Source organism: Alligator mississippiensis, chromosome 9 (assembly GCF_030867095.1).
Source record: "Alligator mississippiensis isolate rAllMis1 chromosome 9, rAllMis1, whole genome shotgun sequence".
NCBI lineage: Eukaryota > Metazoa > Chordata > Crocodylia > Alligatoridae > Alligator > Alligator mississippiensis.
In genome coordinates, this window is record NC_081832.1 from 54,224,497 (window position 1) to 54,236,836 (window position 12,340).

At 37.5% G+C, this 12,340-nt stretch overlaps 1 protein-coding gene across 1 annotated transcript in view; it reads right to left on the minus strand.

Annotated features, from left to right (window-relative positions):
• The window catches only part of TENM2 (teneurin transmembrane protein 2), a 2,247,577-nt gene that overhangs the window by 1,934,822 nt on the left and 300,415 nt on the right, over positions 1–12,340 (minus strand). Inside the window, exon 4 of the mRNA XM_059733461.1 lies at positions 9,803–9,951. The gene's annotated coding sequence lies outside the window, so the exon portion shown is untranslated. The remainder of the gene's footprint in view (positions 1–9,802; positions 9,952–12,340) is intronic.

The following is a 12,340-nucleotide window of genomic DNA, read 5'->3' on the forward strand; positions in this document are numbered from 1 at the left end:
GGTAAAATGGGAGTCATTGTAAGAGTGGAAGCCTGAGTAAAGGAACATATATATCATATAAAGGGATGCATTTTGAATTGATGCCAGGGCTAAAAATCAAATCAGCTTGGACATAATGGAGAAAGGGCTGAACAAGTTTGTCTTTTTAATCCAAGTCAGCAGGTGCCTGATGTTATTCTGGAGTATATACATCTCAGACAGCTAAAATAGATATTTAATAAATCCTCCCAGATTTCACTATTCCAAATAATGAACTCTTGAAAGAGGAGTCTCTGAGACAATGAACTAAACCAGCTTGGAAATGGAATGTGGTAAGTAACATCTGCCTGTTTAGAAGGCAATAAGAACATCCAGTTTAAACATGAAACAAAATCCCCAAACGCTTCGTCACTCAATCACAAATAATTCTGTGGAACTCACAGATGTAGGGTATTATAGGGGCCAAGAGCTTAGATAGCTTTAAAAAAAACACCCCAAAAAACCTAGATACTACTAGCAGTAGCATCTGAGCTAGAATGGATACAGTTATTGTTATCAATCCTCAAGTTTACTGCATGAGTGCTCATGAAACAGCAGTGCTATTTCCTAAAGTTATTTCAATCAAAAATATAATTGCATTAGTGGTGCAAAATACAAGTTAAAAAGGGTTATGCCTTCCTCTAAAATGTCTTCTCTTGCAGAAGGCTAAATATTCAACCAGTCTTCATTCCAGGAAAGCTATAATGCTTCATCTTCCACTTCTTAAATGGAAATAGCAAGAAACTTACATATATTTGGCACAGTTTCTTAAAATACTGATTGGTTAACACTTAGATATCATTGCCAAAAACTTTCTCTGCTAGAGGGTTTATTACTCAGATCAAAAGAAGCATGTTTAGAATACCAACAGATAGATATATTTGCTACAATGTACTCTTGGGTACCCACAGATGGAAAAATTGCATGCTGTGGACCATCTCAGAGACACATCCTGTAACTGGTGAAGCATTTAGATATAAAAAGAAACAACCAACATCAAGTAGTAGAAGGGACAAATACAAATGAAATATTGATATGTTGGGATCCAGTTGCAAAGATGAATCAGTGGAGACATATTCTCATGAATATGGGAGTAAAGCATACATGAACACCAAGGATATCCAGTAATCAACCAATTTATCTATAATAAGATACTTTCCTTTGATCTTATAAGTCACTCATTTTCAGACCCTTTGAAAAGACATTTCTGACAAGCAATTAACTATGGAATTAACTAAGATGTCTGGGTTTTCTTATTTATTTATTTATGTATTTGGTATTTACATCCATTTGGGTTACAAAACAGGCTTTGTCACCATGGACATCTTAGTGACCACTATGTACCAAACTTGCAAGCAAACAAGTTGATTCTATTTTCTAATGCCACCCCTGATAAAAGTTCCAGAAATTCATCCTTGCTTAAAAAAAAAAGTTAAAATTTTAAAATAACCATATACCCCATTTAATATACACATATAGAACACTAAAAATACATTACTTCATGGCAGAAAATACAGTAGCTGTATTGGAAATGTCACAATGTTTCTACATGACACTACATCTTTTTCTATAATACTACCTTTTAATAGAAGCAACTGAAGAGAAATTAATGTATTATGAAGGTTTTTCATAATAAAATTAAAATTTTAAAAAATTTAATTTTAATTAAAAGAAATTGTAAAAAATTTAAAGACCCAAACAGAAGATCTTAATAGTTCACTAAGTAATCAAATTTCCCATAAGCAACATACATAAAATAACTTGCTTTAACATGTATCTATCAGGTCTTCTCTCTGTTGCATTATACAACAAGTGCGAAATGAATGAATGATTTGATTTTGACATAAAGAGCTCCCACATCCTCTCTTAGTTGTCTTCTTACTTCTAAAGGCGCATAAACCCTACTCTGTCAAGTTAGAAGCTCTTACTGTCACTAGACAGAAAGAAAATGCCTCACACTGCATGAGGACTGTCATATGCCAATAGATTTGGCTGTCAGGCACTGAAAACTACTGTCACTCAGTGTCAAAAGGACTAACAACAAAGCAATTATCAAACACACATTCATAAAGCCCAAGGTATGTAGATAAAAATGAGACTCTGTGACAGATCCAGCTAGTTAGAAATACCTTTGATGTCTAAAGAGGTACAATTTCTTCAAAGATTCCACAAAGTTGTATTTTTTTCTTGCTTCAAAATAAGACCAAAAAAATGTATATTATTTAGGACTTGGCCAGTGTTTCAGATAGTAGTGGGAATGAGATGCTGTCCTTCTAAACTATGCGCAGTGAAAGTTATTTTCCTATAACCATTCAGCTTTATTCCTGGGGACAAAATAACTTTGAGGATTGATTAGAATCCTTCTTCTGGCCCACAGAAGTTAAACTTGGGAAATTTTTAATGGAAAGGTTAATAATAACAGAATGGAATTCAGTAGTAAGATAAGACAAAGGAGCTCATGTCACTTTTCCAGAGCAAACCTTATGATGTGAAATAGAAATAGCTTGATGATAGTTTGACTCTTAAGAAATTTAAGGTGTTAAGTTTTTTTAAAAAGCCATGAGAAATCACTTTTTTTAAAACAATTGCAGCTGAACTGATGGGCTGAATGGTTCAAAGTATCTTGCAGATGAGGTGTACAGTTCAGGAAGACATTTCTGTTCACCAAAGCATTTAATTATATGCCAAGTCCTTTATTAATATTTAAGCACATGAATAAAGTTAAAAAAAACATAATTAAAGATTGTGCCTTTTTTGGGAACCTGTTGAGTAGCCACAAATCAATGAGAATCAAGAAGTCTTATCACTACATGAGATCCTGGGCCAGCCTGGATTGGAATGGATTGGATACCTAAGGTGGATATTTACATTTGGATTCTGATCTAAATATGGACAAGTATCCAACTAAATTTACCTACGTGGTTTTCCAGTTCAACAGTGAGAGGAACCAGTATTATTTCTAGATCTCATGGACTATGGATTTCAGAGTAGCTTGTGCACTAGCTTATCTACATCAGACATCAGTTTACATATATCGACTTTTCAAGGTGGAATAAAACACCAACTCAGTTTGAAGACAGTTTTTCAGTGGATGATTTTCCCACCTGCTGTTTATAGATTAAATGTGAACATGAAGAGGAGAAGGTCATTTAATCTTCTGACCTTGTTCTCTCTGTCACCATCTTAAAGTAAATGCAAGATGGAGATGCCATGAAGGAGGTTAGAAGACAATGACACTGTTGCACAGAATTTTTACTTTGGCACAGTGCAAATCCCTCAAACCAGTGGATCAGAACTGCAAAAAGATGTCCACTTCACTCAGTCTGACAGGAAACAATGTTATTATTACACTTAGAATATGGAGTTTCTAAATTATGCTTCCTTCTGAGTTTCCTGTGTCACCATATTTCCTTTCAGAAGTAAGACCTAATCATCCCTTGAGAAAACAAACTGGTTCTTCAGTACCAACTGTTTGTTTTAGATCTTGTGCTTCACTTCCAAGTCCTAATTCTTTTTATAACAAAGCATTCTACCAGTGAGGCCAGGTTCCACAACTATTTCTAGGAACAGTGGACAAGACTGGGCCTCAAGTCTCCCAAATTGTCTTTCAGCTCTCCTTTTGATCCTTTGATAAACTTGAGGCAAGTCATTTAGGTCCACATTTTCTAAATGAATGCTTGTTTTTATGTGTGCCCCAATACTTGAAAGCCCCCTATTTTCCTGAACTGGTTCATCTTGCATCTAGTTACATACTTCAAATTTGAGCGCAGGGATCCTGGATTGCATTTCCAGTGCATTTGACTGTTATGAAAACATTGGAAATACCCAGAAACCTTTTGAAACACTTGGAATGGTCATCAGGAAATTGGCATTATATAGAAATGCAAAATGTCTGGATTTTAATTTCACTATTTTAATTACTGACAGGTGTTCATTCAGGAGGGAAAAAAGAAAGTGTTCTCTTACATTTCAGCAGTCTCATCATATTATGATATGCGACAAGTTTTCCCATCACAGCATTAGAGGTTAGCATATATGTGGGGGAAAAAAAAAACTAACAGAGATTGCTTGTCTATACATTTGGTCAAGTTAATCATACCAATCCCTTATTTTTGAGCACTAAAATGCATTGCTAAGTGGGGGTGGGAAATTGGACCAAAAATGTATTGGTTCAGCTTGGATTTTGATAGACCAGATGTTGAGGAAACCATGTGTACCAGTAACTATCTGGCTTGTGTATATTCAGTTTAATTTATTTATTGTCATAATCTAATTGTATTTGGTATTAGTTCTAATAGTGATTGAAAATATGATCCATCTTCAACTCGTCAAAGGCAGCTTATGTTTATAGGTCAAGTTTTTCTTTTTAAAGAACACTCTATGATACATTTTACTAAAAATATCTGAATACATTAATATCATTTTTAGTTTAAATAAAGAATTATTGAACTTTTATTTAACTTTATTTCACTTTTATTTTTCTCACATAAAGTAAACCTTGAGATCTTTCATAAACTCTTGAGGATTTTTCATTACTTCATCTGATTAAGAGTTCAAAATCACAGCTCTTTCCTAGCTTGTAAAACAACTTCTGCTTTTTTTTTCATTCCATTTATAGCCAGCTTATACGATGCTGAATTGAGATAATCCAACTGTATTTTAAAGAGAATTAAAATATCAAATTCATAGTTATTCATATGGGAACAAATCCTGCTGGTGTCTCTCATATGACTAATAAAGAACAGTAAATTGATACATTTACTGGCTGGAGAAATGTAAGAGCGGGATAAAGAACAGAAAAAACACCCCACAATGGACAAGATTAGATAGGTATTCCTTGATTTGTTGCATCTCTTCATATTCATCCCTTTTCTTCTTACAACTCTGCTCTTCCACACCATAATATTTCATGTTAACTTACATTCACCGAGATACAAATGAATAGAAGGCACTACCTCTTATATGGTTGGTCTCTGAATTTGGTGCAGACAATCAAAAATGGTTAAAGTACTACAGAAAAGCAAAAAGGGAAATTCAACTTAGAAGAAATCATAATTCCCAGATGGAGAAGGCATTTTAGCTGAATTCACAAGCACAAACAAAGTCCAGAAGTACTTGTTTACAACGCTTTTGCAGAGATTTATTGAAATCCTTGCCAGCTTGGGTATGGCCTGGCTTGGATAGTCTCCCAGCAGGCTGCACTTAGAAGTTATGTCACCATCCAAGTTGCTGACAAATGTTTCTGTAAATGCTAATAGACTTCACCGCTATTTCTTGTTTTGCTGTGGTGTGCAACAAGAAAGAATCCAAAGAGACTGGTTGTAGGTAGGAGGGAGCTTAGCAGCTTAAGCACGATAGTGCAATTACTACAAAAATGGAAATTCTAAAGAACTTATTTCTGCTCTAGCCATTAATCCTTCACCAGATGTTTGACAATATGAAATTTACCAAAAGATCTATACAATTATTTATATTCAATGTGGCTTTTTCCTAGGGAACACATTGTATGCATAGCATGAGGTAAATGGAGAACATAAATCCAGTATTATTAATGCTGGGGTCTGGATTGCTTTTATGCTCTTGGGAGATTTTATTAATGTACTAGCTAAAATAGTTCATGAACTGTAGTGTTTTGGGGGTTTTGGGGGGGGGGAGGGTTGCTTTTTGGGGGGGGGGAGGGGGAGGAAGCCAAACATTTAATTTGCTCTTTCAGGGTCACAGTAGCTTTTATGGAAAAAAAAGAAAGTGGGAAAGGCGTGCACACTTTTGAATAAAGACAATGGCTTTGCTTTAGGTTAAATCATTCCACCTGCTGTGAAGCAATTAGAATCAATTTTGCTATTGAGCACAGCTAGCTGCTTAATAAAAGGGTCATGGGGAGACTCACAAAAGATGCTCACTTTGCCAAACAGTTGAAGCCCTCAGACAAGTTGTACACAAGAAAATATAAAATTGGTTAGTGGACTTTCAAACCTTCTATACTGTAAATGAATGAGGGATTTTTTTACCTCCTTGATACACAGCTGAAGACTAAGCTATTGCATGGCTCGTTAGTGTGGTCAGTATATAGAAAACAACAGAGAAAGAATAAAATCTCTTTAGTTATATAATTTCTTTAAGATCTTTATGTCGTAACATAGTGGCTGTAATGAACTACGCATAAGTGACTCTTAGGCAAGATGCTAAAGATATATCCTATTCATGAATGGAAGTAGAAATTTTCCCTTCTGCCTTCATCATCATGGTAGTTTATTTCACCTTACACTTTTTTCTAGATACCTAGTTATATAAAGGGCTTGATTTGTAACTCTATCCATTCCTTGACATTGAACTTTCCACTATTTCAGACCTCACACTTGGAGCCAGGTAAAGGAACGACTTCAGGACTCTTCAAATAGCATGGGGAGTCCACCAATATGCAGTATTTGAATTGGGAGAGTAGCATCCCAAGTGAATGCCCCAATGGCTGAACCATTGCTTATTCTGGTAAAACTCTTTTCTCCCACCACATAAAATTAAACACATGTAGCTGTGTATATATACACATGACCATCGACACCAACAACCTTCAACGTTCTTCACACAACTGAATTATTGTCTTCCAGACAGTATTGCATCTATGCGCTGAGATAGCTTAGTTGTCAGTCAGTCTAAAAAAATGGGGGGGGGGGGAAGCGGGGGAAGAGGGAGGCTCTGTATTTGATATTATACTGAATTAACTAATAGTAATGGTTGATTTTTTTAAAGGCCATTACACGAAATGGATGAGAAGAGAAGATATTTCAGTCATTAAGAAAAGGGGAGATGAGGAGATGATGATAGGAAAATGTTGCTGAGGTATGAGATGGGAGAAGATGATCTCAGACAAATTGAGACACTGCAAGGATGAGAGGGGCAATTATTTTTTAATATTGTAATGTACTGAGTATGTAGGCAAGCACTCTTCAGTACATTCATAAGGCATATAAGTAGCTACATTTTTTTTAGGATTATAATTTCTGTATGAAGATATATACCACCCTTTCCTGCCTTAACTGGACCTTGGATATTTTACAAATTGTAAAGTGTGCAATCCCTAATTATTCAGTTTATTAACTTGATTATTTATTTGAGGGGAAACTGTTCAGGACCTCATGTTTAAATATTCTTCATTTTCATTATCTATACCAAAGAAATTTTTCATGGGCATAATTTGCGTGCCCGCCTATATTTCTTTTAAATGTGCTTCATATGGTTGATATGTTCTTCTTACATTTGTGAAACTGCTTCTTCTCCAATAAACTAATTTGTGACACATGTTATCCACATGAAATGGAATTGGAATGTCTTGCTTTTGAAAGTAAAAAGTCTTTATCTTTTTTCTAAAGATGAATAATACAGGATGTTACATGTACTAGGGAAAATAATTACTGCATTTATACATAAGTAGACCTGACATCCCGTATTGGGTAGGGAAATCAGGAATTACTTCAGGAAGTCACTTTTTTCACTTACTTCAGTATAAGTGGAAAAAGGCACATTCATCTAAAAATGCCCAACTTTCCCCTCAAAGATAGGAAATATTGCAAGCTGTATATAAAAGAAGTTAGGAGGAAAAAGCAGGGGTTGGAAAAATACAGCCCATAGTCTGTATTCAGCCCACCAGGCCATTTTATCTGGCCCACGGGGCCCCTAAAAATTTAGAAAATGTATATTTATCTGTTTCTGGCTGTCTGTCAATGATGACAGAAGCCAGGGGCAGTAGGACCCAGGAGAAGCCAGCAGGACTCAGCAGGAAGGCCAGTCCAGCCCTGCCCCACCCAGCCCACAGCCTCCAGCCCATAGCCCCCAGGCTCCTCCTACCCTCCCCCCCTCAACTGGAAGCCTCTGCCTGCCACAGCTTTCACTGCTTCCTTGCACACCAGCCCACTGCTCCAGCCCCATGTGGCTCCTGGCTGCATCACCAGACTGGGGGAGCACAGAGCCTAAGCTGGTACCCCAGGGCCAGGAGCAGGATGGTGTGTGTGCACATGTATGTATGTGCATGTCCCTGCAATGAGGAAGAGGGCAAGAGAGACAGGGAGAGCAATGAGGGAAGGAGAGACAGTGAGTGTGTGCATGCGCATGTGCACGTGCATCCAGGGAGGGAGGGAGAGACAGTGTGTGTATGTATGTGTGTGTGTTCATAGGGGGAGTCCCACACACACACCCCACCATACACATGCACCCCCCCTCACACTGCCATACACACAGGCCCCCACATCCCCTCTCACACTCCAGCCCTGCCCCCCACACAGCTCCCCACAAACCCCATACCCACCCATACCCCACATATCCACACACACACCCCCACATGCTCCCTCACCCCATGCTTACACCCCCACATTCCACATACCCACATACCAACAGACCCCCACAAACTTATAGCCATCCCCCCATGCCTGCCCCCACAATATATAAAAGTAATACTTCATTTTAAGCTATTCTGCAATTACCTATGTGTCCACTACACAAACATATGTAAATCGGGACAAATATTTTTGAAATCATATTAATGAATGTTGTAGATGTTTGAATTTTAGAATATCTTTGGTATTTTTCTGGTTCTGAGATGGCAAAACCCCTTGCTAAAAGGAGTACTTCTGGAGACAAGGGAAGGGACTTCTGGTGGCAAAGGTCAGGGGTTAAAGGGTGGGACTTCTGGCCACAAGATAGTGACCAGGGGTGGGGCACCTGTCAAGGAGTGGGGCTACCAATGCAGCTTGCCAAAACTCAGTAAGTAGCCCTCCACCAGAAATAATTTCCCGCCCCTGCCATAAGGTATACTGTTCGTGGAGAAAGAATTATATTAGAATCTTCCATGGATTGTTTCTGAGGGTACTTCAGCTTCATTCAAAATATTAATATTTTTAATATGTTAGGGCATAATCCTGCCTACATTCACTACTGTAGAGAGCCTCCTACTAAAGGTACAGAACACAACAGTAAATATTTTCACAGTGGTGCATTCAGAGTACATTAATTGATTAAATAGTGACAGTTTTAAGTATTTCTACAGCTAAAAAGCAACTTATTTCTTAAAGGTTATAGAATGTTTAGGTAAGTAATTTATCACTTCTGTTCAGGACTGAAACCAGAAATATCATGAGAAAGGCCATTAGCAAGAAATGTGTAGCCCAGTTCTGCATAAAAGAATCAGTGGAGATTTGCATCCAAAGTTTGCATAGCCTGATCAAAAGTTTGGAGCTACAGTTTTGATTTAATTTTGTTCTAAAGAAACACATCCCACAACAAAAACTGAACCCAGATGAGTCATATAAACATCTACGGTATATCAATGCATAAAAAAACAAAAAGGCATCTGCACACAACCAATGGCAAGTCATAGCTAATAATGTAGATTCTTAAAATGCAGTAGAAATATAGTGAATTACCTAGGCCAATACTAGCTCTGATTGCTGAAGTCACCCTTCATTCAGTTCAGGCATGCAGAAATTTAAAAAATAAGTACTGGTCCTTAGAATACATGGAACAGGTACAGACATTACACTTGTACTGGTATAAGTGATCCAAAATCATCTATACGCATAAGAGAACATAAGTTTGGCACACATAGACTGGTTTTAAAATGGTGGAACCTGGGCTAATATTTGCCTCCTCCCACCACCACCCTGCCAAAGGGTGAATGTATGTTCTGTGTGCTACTCATCTAAACTTACAGAAAACTATGTAACTTAGATTGCTTCCACCTTAGGCTTTTTGAATGTCTGTACCTAGCCATGGAGTCAGTAGTTAGGTCACTCACCTGAGAGCTAGGAGACCTGTGGTCAAATCAAGGATCCAGTTCCTCCTCCAGCAAACAGTGAAAGAGGTTCAAAGCCCCACTGTTCCCAGATGTTGTGCAGCACTCTGGACAGAGCACTCTCATGGGATGTGGGAGATACTGGTTCAAATCTATTCAGGCAGAAAAACAAATAAGCCTACTTGTCTCTGATCCTGCACAATTGCAATGGTTATTGGCTAAGGAGGAAAACATTACCACTACCTCCCGTTCCTCCCTTGTGAAGCTAGCTCTTTACTTCCCTTTAATTTATTTGGGGAAAATAGGCATTTTCATGTCAAAAGAACAGTTTTGACCATTTCAGAATAAAAATCTCTTTTTTATGAGAAAGACTGAAAGATTTTTATTTCAGATGAGTTAGAACTATTTCCCTTCTGATTTTTCAGTTTAGCTCTTGACCTCTTTCAAAAAAGTAGCGATTAGTTACAAGTATGAGCATACAAATTAATTACCACAGCACCAAACAGGTGTGTATGAGGTTGGCTTTACCTTGCACACAAACCGCGGCTGACACATGCTATTCTTTGCTTTGCAGTTGGAAGGTAACTGTGATAGCTCAGCCTCAATGAAAGACACCTAAGCTTCTGTAATTTAACTTCAATTTCTTGCAGGATATGAGGATGTACCTTTGTCAATTACCTTGGAGAAGTTGCCACACTTTAAAGTTTCACGTGGCCCTACATGAAATTCATCTTCCTGTATCCATATTCACATAACCCTAGTGCTTGGGGATCAGAATAATAAACACAGAACCATATCACTAAGCATTTTTCTAAATGGAACCTTTTTAAGTGAATTAAAAAACTGTACTAATGCTTGAATTTATAAAGGTGCTGGGTACCCTCAACTTCCTTGGAATCAACACTTAGTGTAATTCGAAGGGAATCCGGGGCACTGCAGAACTATGGTTAGTATGGAGGTATCCAGCATAAACTCACCCTAATGAGCTCTTTATTTCAATGTAGCAACATGAATTAAAATCTGACATCAGCTACATTCATTTAAGAATTGCAACTCTGAGACAAAGACAGAGATTGATCTTGCAAGGATGTGTTTTAATGCTTAATACTAGTCCATTTATAATACCTTGTATTAGTCTAATGAACACTAGTCTATTATCCTCTGATAGTCATTAATCTAAAAAATAGAGTACTGGTGACAGAAGCAGAGTGCATCTTATCATTGCAAAACAACAGAACTATCATACTTATATCAACTTAGAGCAGGATAAAAGGTGGATGTAGTTTCTTTATTCTAGGTTCTAGTTTTCCAGTGTCCCCCAACTCCCACTAAAAACACCATGTATAAACAAACACATGTCTCTGCTTTGTCCAGTAATTTCTCAAGACGACTTTAAAGAACTACATTTTGTGGGACCATCACTGCATTATACTGCAGCATTTCACCAAGATAAATAATTTACCTGTAAATAAATGACCGGATAATAATAAAGGAAAACATTGGGATGCATCTTTTATGATACAGAACACTTGTACACAGTAGTCCCAGAGGTTGATATGTTGTCAGAGTTGTATTCCTCATTTGCTAATGCTAATATGCCTCCTGCATTAGATCTCCAGTTTACCATGTGCTTACATCCATCTCTATTCAGCAATCAATTAAACAGTAAATCTATGCTCACACTGCAGTGCCAGATCCAGCTGTGCTAAATGGTACACACTCATGCACACGTGCAATCTTACAGATGGCACCTGGGCACAACAGTCTGCAAGGTAAGTCTAAGAGGAAAGAGCTGGAGACAGACGGGAAAATAGGGAGAAAATATTGGTCAGCACTGACAGTACTGATAGGTTGTGGTTTCAGCCCACCTGCCAAGCAACTTAAGCATTATCAAGTCCCTTTTGGAAGTCACAGAAAAGCAAAACATTAAGAATGGATTCAAACAAGAACAGTAAAGTGGCTTCATGGATATTTATGGAGAGGCTCTTCCAAGTCTGAAGGATGGCATGATAAAAAGTACAAAGGCACTTAATAGAAAACAAATGAGTGATACAGGTTGGCATTGTGAGCTCATCAGAGAAGAGTCCTTTCTCTTGGTCACCAACATACAGAGACAAAACCAAAATCAATACCAACACCCAGCTACCCCACTATTGGATAAAGTATGTATGAATCACACAGGTCAGATAACAGAAAAGGAGTCTACATATTTGCCATTGCTTTTCAAACATTAAATATAGCAATTCCTCAAAGAGATCACCCACCTGAGACTTTCACTGTTTATCGCAAGTTCTACTGAAACGTATTTTACTTACAAATGAAAACTTGGCAAAGAGCAAGCATCACACTTCAAAACATGCTGGCTTGTAAAAAATGTTTTATGGCCTTCGAAAAGACCAAACTGGTACTGACTTCTATTGATTTTCCCTTTCTTCATCCAAAATCAGCTGAAGACTCCCCCACACTTCCTTCAAACTTAGTAACTTTCTTTACAGCCTGGTATCTCTCATTCAGTGATACTTATAATTTTCAAAATCTGAA